Source organism: Hyperoodon ampullatus, assembly GCF_949752795.1.
Source record: "Hyperoodon ampullatus genome assembly, chromosome: 9".
NCBI classification, from domain to species: domain Eukaryota; kingdom Metazoa; phylum Chordata; class Mammalia; order Artiodactyla; family Ziphiidae; genus Hyperoodon; species Hyperoodon ampullatus.
In genome coordinates, this window is record NC_136922.1 from 14,909,166 (window position 1) to 14,923,963 (window position 14,798).

The following is a 14,798-nucleotide window of genomic DNA, read 5'->3' on the forward strand; positions in this document are numbered from 1 at the left end:
CTAAAATCCTTGTGACTGTCTTTGCAGGAAGATCTGGGAGCCTAGAGGCAAAGGAAGCTCTACTAGTTGAGTGTTAATATTTGGGGAGGGGATGGCTATCAGAGACGTAAGCCCCCATAAAATAACCAAAGTGACAGAAATTACCCATCTCAACAGAAGATTTAATCTGAATGAAAATCAGTTGATCATATTGTCAATTAATTCTCTGGTTTGGGTCTTCAGGAAAGACACAAGTCCTTCTTGCTAAGTATAAATGCCTCCCTATGAGCCTCTCCTTTTGTGGATTTACGTTACATTTCATACAGGATGAGGGGGCCCTCTGAACTTTCTCCTGATTCTGATATTTGTGGATGTCATTCCTCCTAAGTGTGGATTATTTCTCGTCTAGTGTTTGATTCCTTTACCATTCAGCTTTCATCTTCTCAGACTCAACTATGGACCAACATCAAGGAGGAAAGCAAAGCTAAAGACAAATAAATATAAAAACTAAAGTTGAGGGGCTTCCCTGGTGGCGCAGTGGTTGAGAATCTGCCTGCTAATGCAGGGGACACAGGTTCGAGCCCTGGCCTGGGAGGATCCCACATGCCGCAGAGCAACTAGGCCCGTGAGCCACAACTACTGAGCCTGCGTGTCTGGAGCCTGTGCTCCGCAACAAGAGAGGCTGCGACAGTGAGAGGTCTGCACACCGCGATGAAGAGTGGCCCCTGCTTGCCACAACTAGAGATAGCCCTTGCACAGAAATGAAGACCCAACACAGCAAAAATAAATAAATTAATTAATAAACTCCTACCCCCAACATCTAAAAAAAAAAAAAACTAAGGTTGAATTTTTTCGAACATGGTCGTGTAAAACATAATAACTTGCTCCCAAACGAGCAAGGACGTGTGATAAGAGAGTAGATGCGTTTTGTGCTTGGAATCAGAAGAGTCATCAAGTAAAATGCCTAACCTAGCATGTGTGAGATTGGAGAGGGGGGTCAGGTTGGGAGACAGAGATGGTGAGAAGGAGGCAGGGAGTTGGCACGCCTAGCACCACGGAGGCAGCCGAAGGAGTGGGGTCAATCAAGAAGAAGAAATCCCTGAAATTAAAGAAGAAATGAGTCTATCCTGTGATAAAGCATAATGGAAAAGAATATAAAAAAAGAATGCATATATGTGAATAACTGAGTCACTTTGCTGTACAGCAGAAATTAACATAACATTGTAAATCAACTATACTTCAATTAAAAAAAAAAAAGAAAGAAATGAGTCAACCTAGCTTGGGAAAGGTAAAAGAGGGCACTGACTCGAGTAAGTTTTACTGAGAGACAGACTAATATATACAAGTTGGATGGAGGAGAAATTGGTCCTTGGTTTGATAGCTAGCTGGATGAGTAAGAAAGTAGGAACTAAGTAAGTAAAGAAATATCAGTAAAAAGAGAAGACGAAAACAATAGGAGAGTTTACCTAATGTTGGGCTTTTTTTTCCCCAGAGAAAAGAGAAGTCTGCAATAACTTGTGAGTGACACCGAGACTGCTAGGGGGTGATTCATGCCCATGCAGTCCAGCTCTGAAAGGAGAGCCTCTTAGGATTATGCAAGTATTAGGGGATGAAACGGGACTCCTTCTAATGCTCTGGGATTGTACTGTTTATTTTCCTAATGGGAGACTGTATTTTCAGTGGCAGAGGAAAACGTCTGAGAGTTAGAAAGCATAATAAAGTTCAGGAGGAAAAAGAGAGTTCCTGGAACAGACTGACTTACCACTGCATTTGCAAATAATTCCCCTACTGTTAAAATAAGCCGTTGGCAGATAGATTCGGTTTGCTTCTGGAGAAAAGGGAAATAATAAAATCCATTACACCAGTGCTTTTGACTATTTCACTGAAGGAAGCTAACAAAAGAATAGCAGTAATTGGAGGTGCTCCACACTTTTTGATTCAGATTAAAAAGTTTTCGTAATTTTATTGCAAAGACTAGTAGTAGCAAGCGACAGAATAATACCTCATGCCTAAAATTATGCTGCAAAAAGAAGATGACAGACTAGACTTTCCAGTATCTTAAAATCAATAACAGAATGACCAAAAAGAGCTTGAATGGTGCCTTTATCTGAAGAGACACTCGTCAATACGAGACATAAATCTTTTAAAAATAGAGTCAGCATATGGGTTGCCTTCTAAGTGTGTGAAATACATAAAAACGCTAGAAAAATGTGATTAGAATTCCAATACATTATGGATAAAGCTTGAAATAAGGCAAGAATATTCATGCAGCCCTCTGCAATATGCATAACAATAGAAACTCTGAAAATATACTCCATGGTAAAATGCTAATGAAACATTAATAAGCAAAAATTTTCTGTGCATAATCAGTGAAAGCAGAGAGCTATTAAAGATTGGAAATCTCTTATTTAGGGAAAAGTGCAGCTATATAAATAAAGAGGACAGAATTAGAAATGGTAGAAGCAATCTGTTCGGTGGATCAAGGAACCAGGAGAAAATAATACATAAAGTGTGATCCCAAACTTGTTTTAAAAAATAACAGCTATTGTCTCTGGATATAGGGAATATAAAATTCTAATATTTTCTTAGTATTTTCTTGTTTTTCAAATAATATCAGGTATTATTATTTAAAATATTATTTTAAAAAATTGTGCCACAGATTTAAGGCCAGTACACAGTATAAATAAGGGAAAGAGCATATGTAAGTTGTACCCTACAAAAATAATATTATTATAAGGATGACAAGAACAGATGGATTCTGTTTTCATTTTGGTGACAAATACGTAGGTCTAGATTCAGTGTAAGCAACTATAGAGTGATTGAGGCAAAGAAGAGGAAAAAATATTTTTTAAATGAGAAAAGAAAATTGAATTTTTAATAGAATCTTAAAAGTAAGATTTTTTAAAATGTGAAAGGAAGCAAAACAAAATTGGAAGAGATATTAAATAAAGAGAATGTTAAACAGAGTTGATTTCCTATAGAGTTTAAAATTATAACATCTTTGTACATTGTATAGGATGTGAAGTATTTCTATTGAAACATACCTAGAATCATAGAACTCTAGATCTAAAAAGAACCTTAGAGATTACCTAGTATTTAATTCCTTCATTTTGTAGAAAAAACTGAGACCCAGAAAGGTAAAGTGCCCAAACCTAGTCGTCAGCATTCAGTGCTCGTTTTGTCTGGCTTTACTGTGGTTTATGGCATATGTGAGCATTGCAGTCTTCCTCTTACAACTTCCAAAAAAGAGAAGGAACGTTCATTAGGGCTGGGCCATGACATGATAGTGCATATTTTAAAGGGATGTGTTCAACTTTTCTAAAACTGAAGGACTGGATAACTGACAGGAAACTTAAAGAAAAAAGGTAAGCTACTTGTAAATTGAGTGGAGAAAATTGAATGGTGGGGTGGGCACGAGGGATGTCAGTGAACTCAGAACTCAGGAAGCATGAGTAAAAGAGATTAGCCAGTGGAGACTGACCTTGAATCAAGGGTAGAATGTGACAGCTCTCTATAGAACATTGATGGTCGATGAAAATGATGACATTGTAGGTGTTTAGGGTCTAAATTTGTAAAAAGATGGATAGACTGAGAAATAATTTTTCGTGGAAAGCCAAGTAGCCAGGTTTTCCAGAAGTCGTGAATGGAGAACAAAGGGTTGATAGAGTTCTTCTGTTCAGAGAACTATGACAAATAAAAAATAGGAAGAAAAAGGAGGGTAGGTCAATCAGGAGATGTGTGACACAGAACACTGAACGCAAGAACACAGAAATAAGTTAGCTTTTTAAGGAATTATTTGACATAAAATAGTGCATTCAAGCCTTAGGAAGAAAATTCTGGGTAAAAATAAAAATGCACAACAACCCCCCAAATATATAAAGAGTGGGTAGAGATATTTAAATTTAGGTTTCTGTTATATTAACAATTATTAAATCTGAACTAAAAAATGAATAGAATTTCATGGAAGAAACTCATCAGTGTATAAATAATGAAAGGAGAAAAGATTAGCTTTGGATAAATATTACAATTGTGAGTGTTTCAAGTTTTCTCTCTTTTTATATCACCCAGAAAAAATTGTTTTAAATTAAAAATATTGGGACTTCCCTGGCGGTCCAGTGGTTAAGACTCCACTCTCCCAATGCAGCGGGCACGGGTTGGATCCCTGGTCAGGGAGCTAAAATCCCGTATGCCACATGGCACAGCCAAAATAAATTAATTAATTAATATACAAAATTAAAACCATTTATGAAGTCTTATGACTAAAGCATTGGCCAGCTTTAAAAAAAAAAAGAGATTGTCAAGTTTTTTTTTCATGACTAATGCTGACCTGTTTGTCCCCCTACCCACTAGAATCAGAGGCTCCTGCAATTATACAATAAAGCCAGCTTGGTGGGGGACTCAACAGGGTCCCTGCACACTGTGGGGAGATGTATTTCAAGGGAGGTAGTTTTATGGAAGTTTTGGTAGTTTTGGTAGTATGGTAGTTTTATGGCTACGTTTTGCCAACTGCTATCTCGGGGACTCTGGCTCTGAGCTGGGGATCTGCATAATGTTACCAGCTGCTCTGGCCCTGCTGCTAACATCCTCTGCCTCGATTTAATAGCAGAAGATGGCATGCTTATACCCAATACCAGCAGTCGACTAGGAGGACGCAATTCCACTCACCTCCAAATTAATTAGGTCTCCCAGTTTATACACTCTCAGACTCATCCTATATTTCTTCATAATTATGTAATTTGTTTTCTATTTATTTGTGTAATGTCAGTCTCCCTAACCAGAATGTAAGGACAGGAACCTTTTACTTCTATCCTAATTGTCCCTTTGTGTAACCAGAACTCCTAGCACTCTGTGCCTGGCACAGAGTAGGTGCTTTAAATAATGTTGACTTCATGGTAGAATTCTCTCAGAGAGCCACTACAGCTGTTAAGGGAAATGTTCCTCAATCTACATCAAACAGGTAACTTGCCACATTTTTTAATCCTGGAAGATAGGTGCATTTCAAATATCTTTCAAGGCTTACTCTTATTCATTTTGCTTAGTGCAACTCTCAGCATTAGTATTTTTGATTCACTGGGATGTACTCCAAAAATAGGAAATCAAATCTAAATACATAAATTGGACCAGGAAGTAGCGTCCTGGACATATTATTATTCTTATGGATGATAAACTCTCTTCCCAATAGCTTCCCATCCTCCCTGGATTATTTCATACCAAAAAAGGCATGCTTTTAGAGCTCTTCGTCCTTTAAGTGGCAAGTTCTATTTAAATACATAGATAAGCCTTGTCACGCTGTGCTGTATTAAGAATGAAGTACTACTGTAAAGGAACATTGCAGTTAAAACAATACTTTTGGTAGCTTTCCATGTTTCTTCAATCCTTCCTCATCTTTTGGAGACCTTGTGAACTTCGGGCCTGCCTCAAAAGAAATTTTTAAAAAATCAAGAACTAAGCAACAGCTAGAAATGCCATTATGATATTAACATTGTCATAGATGCAAGCATACACAAGCAGTAAATATATTTGATTTCCTAATTATTGCATGATCCTAGTATGACAGCGTCTGTGAGAAATCATGGGGAACACTATATGTTCAAATCTTTGCTCAATCCTTACATTTTATAGAGTTTATGTGATTTTTAGCTTGTGTCCAGCCTTTTAAGATGATAGGCTTATTCTATTAAGATCCACGGAAAATAACACATTTCGTGAGAAAACAAGATCTTGCCCAGTCTTGAAGTACCAAACAGTGCCTGGAAGAAATGATTTAACAAGATTTAACCTTAGGTGCCCTCACTTGAGTTACTATGATTCATTTCAGATGTTATCTTCATTTTCCTGGTAGCATGGTAATATCTTAGAAAAGATGAGGTCACTAAGCTGCTCTACAAATACACCTTTCCAGTTGATGCAGTTTATATATATATATCTTGCTGATTCTGTTTCTGCTACTAAATAGCTGGGAAACCTTGGGAATGTCATTTTTAATCTCCACCTGGCCTCATTTTCCTCATTTACAAAGTAAAGGAGTTGCGTAAGATCAATGGTTTAAAATATTTGGCAACAAAACCCTTTCTTCAAATAAAATATTTTGTCAAAGCCTGAGGTATGGAATAGAATATGGCTCCAATTAACACAGCTTGAAAATCACTGATTCAAATACTATCTTATGTCGACTTGACTATGAAATATTATAATTCCCGTTAATGGATTCATGGTTCATATTAACAAATATTCACTGAATGCCTGCAGGTATTAAGCCCTGCAAGGATCTGCTGTATCATATGCAAGCCAGGCCATGACCTCTTTCTCCTAGCAGATTATTTTCCAGAGGGAGACCACATAATTCCACAAATAAAATAAAAAGTTATAAAACAAATACAAAAGGATACACAAAATAGGGAGTGGTTACTTCTGGCCAGGGGATCAAAGAAGTTTTCATGAATGAGGGGTGGCATTTGACCAAGAGGTAGGATTTTTAACTGGTGAAGATATGTAAGGGTTTCCAGGTGGGGCAAACCTGGAAATAGTAAGTAAAATAATAATAGTAAAATAGTAAGTGAAGGTTTGGAGGCAGGAAATTGAAAGGTACTTTAAGAGAAAGGCAAGTGTCCCAGATTGGTTGTGGTGTAAATGGCATGATGGGGACTTTGAGCTAAAGCTGGGAAATTAGGTTGGAATCAGATTATCAAAGTCCTTGAATTTCATGATAATGAGGTTTGCTTTTATCCTCCAGGATACAAAAAGTCATTGGAAGATTTTTTTTTTTTTTTAGCAGAAAGTGACATAAACAGAAATGTATCCAGGAAAGATTTTTCAAAATAATGTGTAACAAGAAATGGGAAAAACTGGAGACAGGATGTTTAATTAGAAGACAGTTGTCTGGCAAGAAGTGACAAAGCCCCAGCCTGGCACAGTGCTATGGACTGAAATGTGTCACCCCAAAATATCTATGTCGAAGCCCTAACTCCCAGTGTGACTGTATTTGGAGACAGGACTTTTAGGAGGTTATTAAGGTTAGATGAGGTCATGAGGATGGGGTACTAATCCAATAGGATTGGTGGCCTTATAAGAAGAAGAAGGAAAGAGAGATTATCCTCTTTCTCCAAGCACACAGACTGAGGAAAGGCCATGGGAGGGCTTGGTGAGGAGGTTGTCAACAAGCCAGAAGAGACCTCTCACCAGAACCTGACCATGCTGGCACCCTGATCTCAGAGTTCCAGCCTCCAGAACTGTGAGAAAACAAACTTCTCTTGTTTAAGCCACTCAGTCCATGGTATTTTGTTATGGCAGCCTGAGCATACTAAATCAGAGACATTAGGAACGGCAGAGAGAGGACAAACGGCAGCAAGACAGCACAGAAATAGAATCAACAGGATTTGACAACTAATCCACTTTGTGATGTGGGAGGCAAAGGTCAACAGTGACTGTAAGCCAATGACTAGAAGGTGTTACGATGCCATTTATGGATATAGAGAACAAAGGGGAAAGAACAATTCTGTGGGGCCAGAGCTTAATTTTTGTTTCTGACAAGTTTGGTGATTGAATTTGAGGTGTTGGCAACATAGCCATGCAAAGTCTTCCAGCCGGTGAATGAAATTGTGGGTTTGCTGGTTAAAAGAGATGCCTGAATTAAAAATCTAATTCATTTTGGAGTCCTCTGCAGGGGGATAACATCAAGGACTGATTGTGGATGAACAAAAACATTCATGCACAAAAAGATCTGACTGACCCCGAGTCTATCAAAAATGATAGCTATCTCTATGTTTGCCATGTAGGCCTGGCTTATATGTGTTTTTACAAATTCTGGAACTTGGGCAGTAAAAGAGAGTTGGAAAATACAGAAGATCTACCTTTAAAATGGTAAATAAAATGTAATTTAAACACCTCCAAGTATCCCCTTCTGCTTTGATACATGTGTAATTTGTTTCTGTTGGCAAGAAAAAGGCCAACTAGAATTTTCTGGACCATGCAGTTCGACAAACAAAAGATACTGTGACCCTGAAGCAGGGTAAAGGGTAAACTTTTCTTCAAATAAAGCACACATTAGCTCTAAGAGGACTGAAAGCAAAAATGGAACATTCGATCCCAGAAGGATGCTGGTTAGCAAGAGAATTCTACACCTGGGAACCTTGGTTCTTGAATTTCACAAGTGACAATGGAGTAACTAAACTGGAGACAGAACACGAGGAACAAAAAAAGGACATAACTGAAGTAGAATAAGGTATTATAAAACAAAGGAAAATTTCATAAACATTCAACTCAGTGAGACAATAAATAGGATATTTAGAGAATGAATACCTTGAAGGTCCTTCCCTGTAAAAAGTAACTACCTGTCTTAGGAGCAACCGATTTCTAAAATTCATGAAACTTGATGCAGGTTTGGGTTTTCTCATGAGATGTTCAGCCCACTAAATAAGGACTGGAAAATCACAGCTGTATGATCTCCTGAACCCAGAAAAAAAGAAAGAGTTGTATGAAATGTGGGAATCCCTGTAACTTAGTACCTGCCATAAAAATTCATATTCTTTAGTTTAACAAAGTATCAATAGTATGTGTAGGTCATTCCCAGTTGCTGGAAACAACCACTTGCAGTTAAATTTAAGTTATTTCTTTTGCTACTTAATGACATATTTCTAAATAATATATATGTTAACTATTTCTTGATTCTCCCATTAGATATTTCTATTGACTTCCTGTTACAGAGTGTCAGGATTTAGTGCACTTATGCCATGCTTCCATAACACATAAACACACACGCAGATGCACTCTTCCCTTTTCTCTTTTTCTGCCCAATATAGTCATACCACACTTTTTGGTTGAATCAGTTCTCATTGTTATGACTACATAAATATTGCTCATGGCTAAGTCACATAGTGTTCTTTGATTTTATTTCCTTTCTTGTTCAACATTCTGTTTTCCCTGGAGTAGATCTTGCTGTTTTCTTCAGTTGTAGTTTTCTCTTAAACTATTGTTCATTCGTTTCCCGAACTCTCTGCCAGAGGTGTAGTTTTCTCAGTATAATCAAGCACATTAGATAATTTGTCAGTGCCTTTCTTCTTCCTTGGGGATTTCCTTCTGTATGTCTCTGATTTCCTGCTTCAACTGGGCCTGGACGATCTCTAGACCTGCAAACAGCTGCTATCTCAGGCCTTCTTCACCATCATCTTAAGAATTCCCTTAGCCTTCCTTCTGTGTGCATTCCCCTCCCCCAAACAACTTCTTCCTTTCTTTTCCCTTTCCTTCTTTCTTTTTACTCAATAAATATTGAGTATCCACTATGTTCCAGGCATTGTTCTAGGTGATGTGGATAGAGCAGACCTAGTAATAATGAGTTCAGTGTTGGACGTGGTGAGTTTGAGGTGCCTATTAGACATCTCACTGCAGCTGGATATAGAGGTATTGGGTTCAGAGAGAGATTAGGACTGGAGATGGAAATTTGAGAATCATTCAGATATAAATGGTATTGAAAGCCACTGGGCTTGGTCACCTGCAAAGTGAGTGTGGAGAAAGAAGCTATCTGGGGTGCTTCAACATTTAGAGGACAGAAGGATTAGACATATCCAGGAAAATAAGACCGAGAAGATATGGCCGTGAGGGAGAAGGAGAACGAAGAAAAGTAGTGTCCTGAAATCTAAGTGAAGAAAGTGTTTCACCTGGGCTTCCTCAAGATGGCAGCTTACTTCAGGGAGCCAGGAAGGAGACTCTCTCCCCTCAGGAGAGAGTAAAACCCTGGATAAATTCCTTTGTGATTAACTCAAACTCAGCTGCTTTGGGACTTTAATTCATCTGCAAAATCCATTCACCTTTGCCATATCTGATTGGCTAGAAGCAAATGACAGGTACAAATCACACTATTCTATAGGACTTGAATACCAGGGGGCAAGAGTCAGGGGCCCCCTAGAATCTGTTTGACTCTGAGGGGTTCAGTTGAAAGGGAAACATTGATGACACAGGAGAGAGGTAGAAATTTCAGAAGCGATTTCTTTGAGTAGGTCAAAGGGAACAGAATGGAGCACAGGCAGACAGAGCATGGACATCCAGATGATCAGGCAGAAGGTAGAGTATGTGAGTAGTGGTGCAGGTAGGTTGGTTGATGTGGCAGTGGGAGCATATATCCGTTGCTTTCTGCTTATTGTAACCTATATATTCCTATTTCTCAGTTTATTTCTTTGATAAAACTTACTCGAATTCTTGAGAAAGAGTAATGGGAGTTTGTATTATCTAAAACTTGACATGTCTGAAAATATCTTTTATTCTACCTTTATTTTTCTGGATACACAAATTCTGGGTTGAAAATAATTTCCTTCAGCATTTTGAAGATGTTGTTCCATTGTTTTCTAGCATCCAGTGCTGCTGCTAACTAGTCTGATGATTTTCTTTGTTTTTATACTCTTCTGTTTTTGTTACTGTTCTGAATTTTCAGTATTATAGGCTTGGTGAGAGTGTTTTCATTTATTGTCCCATGGGCCTGTCTATTGGTCCTCTCCAGTCTAGAAATTCATATCTTTCAACTCTGGGGAAAATTCCTATGTGATTTCTTTAACAATTTTATTCATTTCTCATTGTTTTCTTTCTTGAATTCCTATTATTCAGATATTGAGTTTCCTGGATCAATCCTCTAACTTTCTTATTTTCCTCTGCCATTTTCTAGATTTTTTTCTTTTTGTTCTATTTTCTGATGTCTTCAACTTTATCTTGAACCCTTTTATAGATTCTATTTTTGCTATCATAGTTTTAATTTCTGAGAGTTCTTTCTTATTCCTTTCAAATACAGAAGACTGGCTAAAGAGCCAGACTGCCTAGGGTCCCATCCCAGTACTATTTGTGAGCTGTGTGATCCTGGGCAATGATTTAACCTCTCTGTACCTCGGTTTACTCATCTGTAGTATAATAATATTTATATCTCATAGGGTCCTTGTGAATGTTAAATGGGTTAATAGACTTAAAGTGCTTAGAACAGTATCTGATAAACAAATGTTAACAATTCTTATATTTTTATTATTTTATATCAGGAGATATTAAAGTGCTTCTTGATTTTTCTTCTGTTCACTGCAGCCTTTACCTCTCTGAGTTTATTTTTTTAGTTAATTTATTTTCATCTCAGTCTTTCATACTAAAAGTTTTCCCTGGAGATTGGGTGATTCCTACCTGAATTCATGTTTATGAGGTGTGTAGGGGTGGGGGTGGTTATTGACTGGTGAACTTCAAATGGGGTGAAAAGACAGAGAGCTAAGTTTTTCACCGAGGGAACCTCAAATGTCAGCATCTGTAGGTCTTGTTTCTTGGGTTGGTCAGTTCCCTAAAAAGGAATCCTGTGATTTCCTGCCTAGGAGGGTGTACATCTCCAAATCAGACTCTGCAGAGTCCAGTAGGGGAAGGAGGCCACTGATAAGTAGTTCACCAAATCAGAATCAGTCCCCTTCCTTTCAGTAGAGAACCTTATCCCCACAATCAGCTGTGCCAACCTCTATAGAAAGTCAATGCCTCCATCTCCTGCTGGGCATGAAGGAGAGCAGTTGCTCGCCTCTGTAGGACAGAGGAGGGGCCAGAGAGTGGACAGTGTTGTCAACACCCGTTACAAACATTTCACTAACCCTTGCTCCTTCTCCTCCTTCAGGGGCACCCAGTGTCTTCAGAGTCTCTGCTTCTGAGCCCTGGGACACAGAAGTGATCTTGCCTCTTGCTGGCTTCCTCTCACTGACCTCTCACCCGAGCTTGTGTTCCAGCATTCTCTAGTTTGCTCAGTTAGTTCCATAGTTCTGGTAGACAACTGTCACTTGCTCGCTTGTCTCTTCTTCTGTTTTTTTCTTTTAATTAAAAAAAATTTTTTTAAGTTTTTAACTGTGGTAAAATACACACAACAAAGTTTACCATCGTAACCATTCTTAAGTCCATAGTTCAGTGGTGCTAAATATATTTAAGTCTATGTAGCCTCAAGTATATTCACATTGTTGTGCAACCAACCCCAGAATGTTTCCATCTTGCAAAACTGAAACTCTTTTACCAATTAAACAACTCCTCATCTCCCTTTCCCCTAGGCTCCTGGAAACCACCATTCTACTTTCTGTTTTTAGGAATTTTGACTACTCTCGATACCTCATACAAGTGGAATCACACAGTGTTTGTTCTTTGTGACAGGCTTAGTTCACTTAGCATAACGTCCTCAAGGTTCATCCATGTTGTAGCATGTGGCAGAATTTCCTTCCTTTTGAAAGCTGAATAATTTAAAAAATTTTATTGTTATGTAAAATGTTTATTATGGTTCTTTTGTCCTTATGAGTTTATAGTTTTATTTTCCCCATTCCTTTAGCCATTATTTTAGTAGAGTTTCAGGAAGCAGAGATAAACTTGAGAGTCCACCCTAGTCCTTAACAGGAAACCCACATTCTATTTATGAAATGTAGCATTTAAGGACCCATCCTTTATTGCTTTTGAGAATCTCTTTAACTTTGCAAGACCCCTTAAAGGAGAACAGAATAATGAAGTTGCTTCTAGTCCTCATTTAGCCAAAGAAAAACTTACGCTCTGATGTTAAGCAAAAAAGTTACTTCCAACAGTTGTTTTCTCAGAACGCGTATGGTATGTGTATAAACCCTTCCCTGGGGGATCTGGTGTAGAAGATCTCAAAGTGTGGTACCTAGACCCACAGTATAAGCATCACCTGGGAGTTTGAGAGAAAAGCAAATTCTCAGGCTCCTCCTCAGACTTACTGAATCTGAAAATCTGGGGTTTGGGCCAGCCACTGTATTTGAACAAGTCCTGCTAGTGTTTCTGGGGCTCCCTAGAGTTGGAGAACCATTGGTCTTCTAGAGGCAATCCTTTGAAAAGCTGCATCTAGAGATTAAACATTTTATCTTGTCTCAGTGCAAATGTTTACAAGATTTTCAGGCTATGAGGTGACCATCTTTTAGCATAGAAGTGTGTGGTGCCTATACCACCGACAGTGCCCATGTTTGGGACTTCACTCTCTGCTGAAGAGGCGGGCTTTGTCATGTATTTGTACTACCTAACCACTTTCTTTATTTTTTAGTATTTATTTTTTTCTGTTTCCATTATGGTTTATTACAGGATATTGAATATATTTCCCTGTGCTATACAGTAGGACCTTGTTGTTTATCCATTCTATATATAATAGTTTGCACCTGCTAATCCCAAACTCCCAAACCAACCCTCCCCCGCCCTTCCCCCTTGGCAACCACAGTCTGTTCTCTATGTCTATGAGTCTGTTTCTGTTTTGTGGATAAGTTCATTTGTGTCATATTTTAGATTCCACATTAGATATCATATGGTATTTGTCTTTGTCTGACTTACTTCGCTTAGTATGATAATCTCTAGTTGCATCCATGTAGCTGCTGCACATGGCATCATTTCATTCTTTTTTATGGCTGAGTAATATTTCATTGTGTGTATATGTGTGTGTGTGTATATATATATATATATATATATATATATATATATATACACATATCACATCTTCTTTATCCATTCCTCTGTACCTGACCATTTTCTTATCCTGCACCCCACTGGCTACACTGACTGAACGAGGAGAGAACCTCTCACTCAAGCCAGCCAATCCCACTGGATTCTCTCTCTCAAGAATATGAACTAGAGACACCAAAACTGTAGTCCGTGCTGAACTGTTAAAGGTATGTGAGACTAACAGTGATAGCCACAGTGGGCCCTGCGCAAGCACAGCCCGTGTCCTTTCAATTTGCCTACTTTTTTTTCCCTTGAGTGGGTATATATTTCTTGCACCAAAGAGGCTTGATCAGGATATATCTATTGATGTATTACATAATCAATAGTTAATATATGAATTATTGATAAGAAGTGCTGTATGATTGACTGGCCATAGTTATTATTATCCATTGTAAAGGTTGCCCAAACTATTGGTTTGTTCATGCTGTTGTCTTGTTTTAGCTGCAGCATATCGACAAACTGATGACTCTGTCTAATATCTGTTTAATTTCCCATGTGCAAAAACAAATTTGGTAGCACTCTTATTTCATTCCAGTGCTGAACTCTGAGTCCTTTTGCAATTGCTTCTGATTTTCTGAGAAACTAGTGCAAATTGCTTTGTAAATCAACAACCAAAGAATCAATATCAATGATGTTCTTTTAAAGAAATCAAAGATAAATGGTCCTCATAAGTCACTGTCACTGTACTTCAACATTCAAAAGGAAATATTCTGAAAATGACAGCAAGGGAAATCATATAATATTACCAAAACAGTTATGGGATAGTGAATAAAGCCAGAATATGATTTGAGAAGTGAACGTTTGTTCTGAGAACAATATTAACATAATAGGAATATGAGGATCAAGCTTTACTTTTTCAGGCCATGGTTATTGATTTAAGAACGGACGCAAATAAAATTTGTTATCAGAGAGCTGTTTGCAAAGATGTTTTAAATCCAACATGTCTTCTTTTAATATTATACTAGTGTAGAATATCCCAAGATGGAAGAGACCATATAGGTCATCTAATCCAATTATGCATTTCATGCTTGACTCACCTCTATACCCCTAAAGAAATGACAGCCACATGACCCTGGCATTGTGGTTGATGACAGACCCATCTACCATGCTTCATACAGTAAATCTACAAAAAGGAATACTGGCGTTTTGAAACACAAAATATAGGATGCTACTTTGAAATATGGCTCTTGTTAATGTTTGGGGAAGTAGTGCTTTTTCTTCTGTCATTCCTGGGGGAAAGGGTGTTAAGCATTGTGGCAGACACTGATTATTGCTCCCAGATTTGGTTCTCCTGCATCTCCAAATATTTGCTTGGCACAGGACTGCTCAAAATAAAGCTC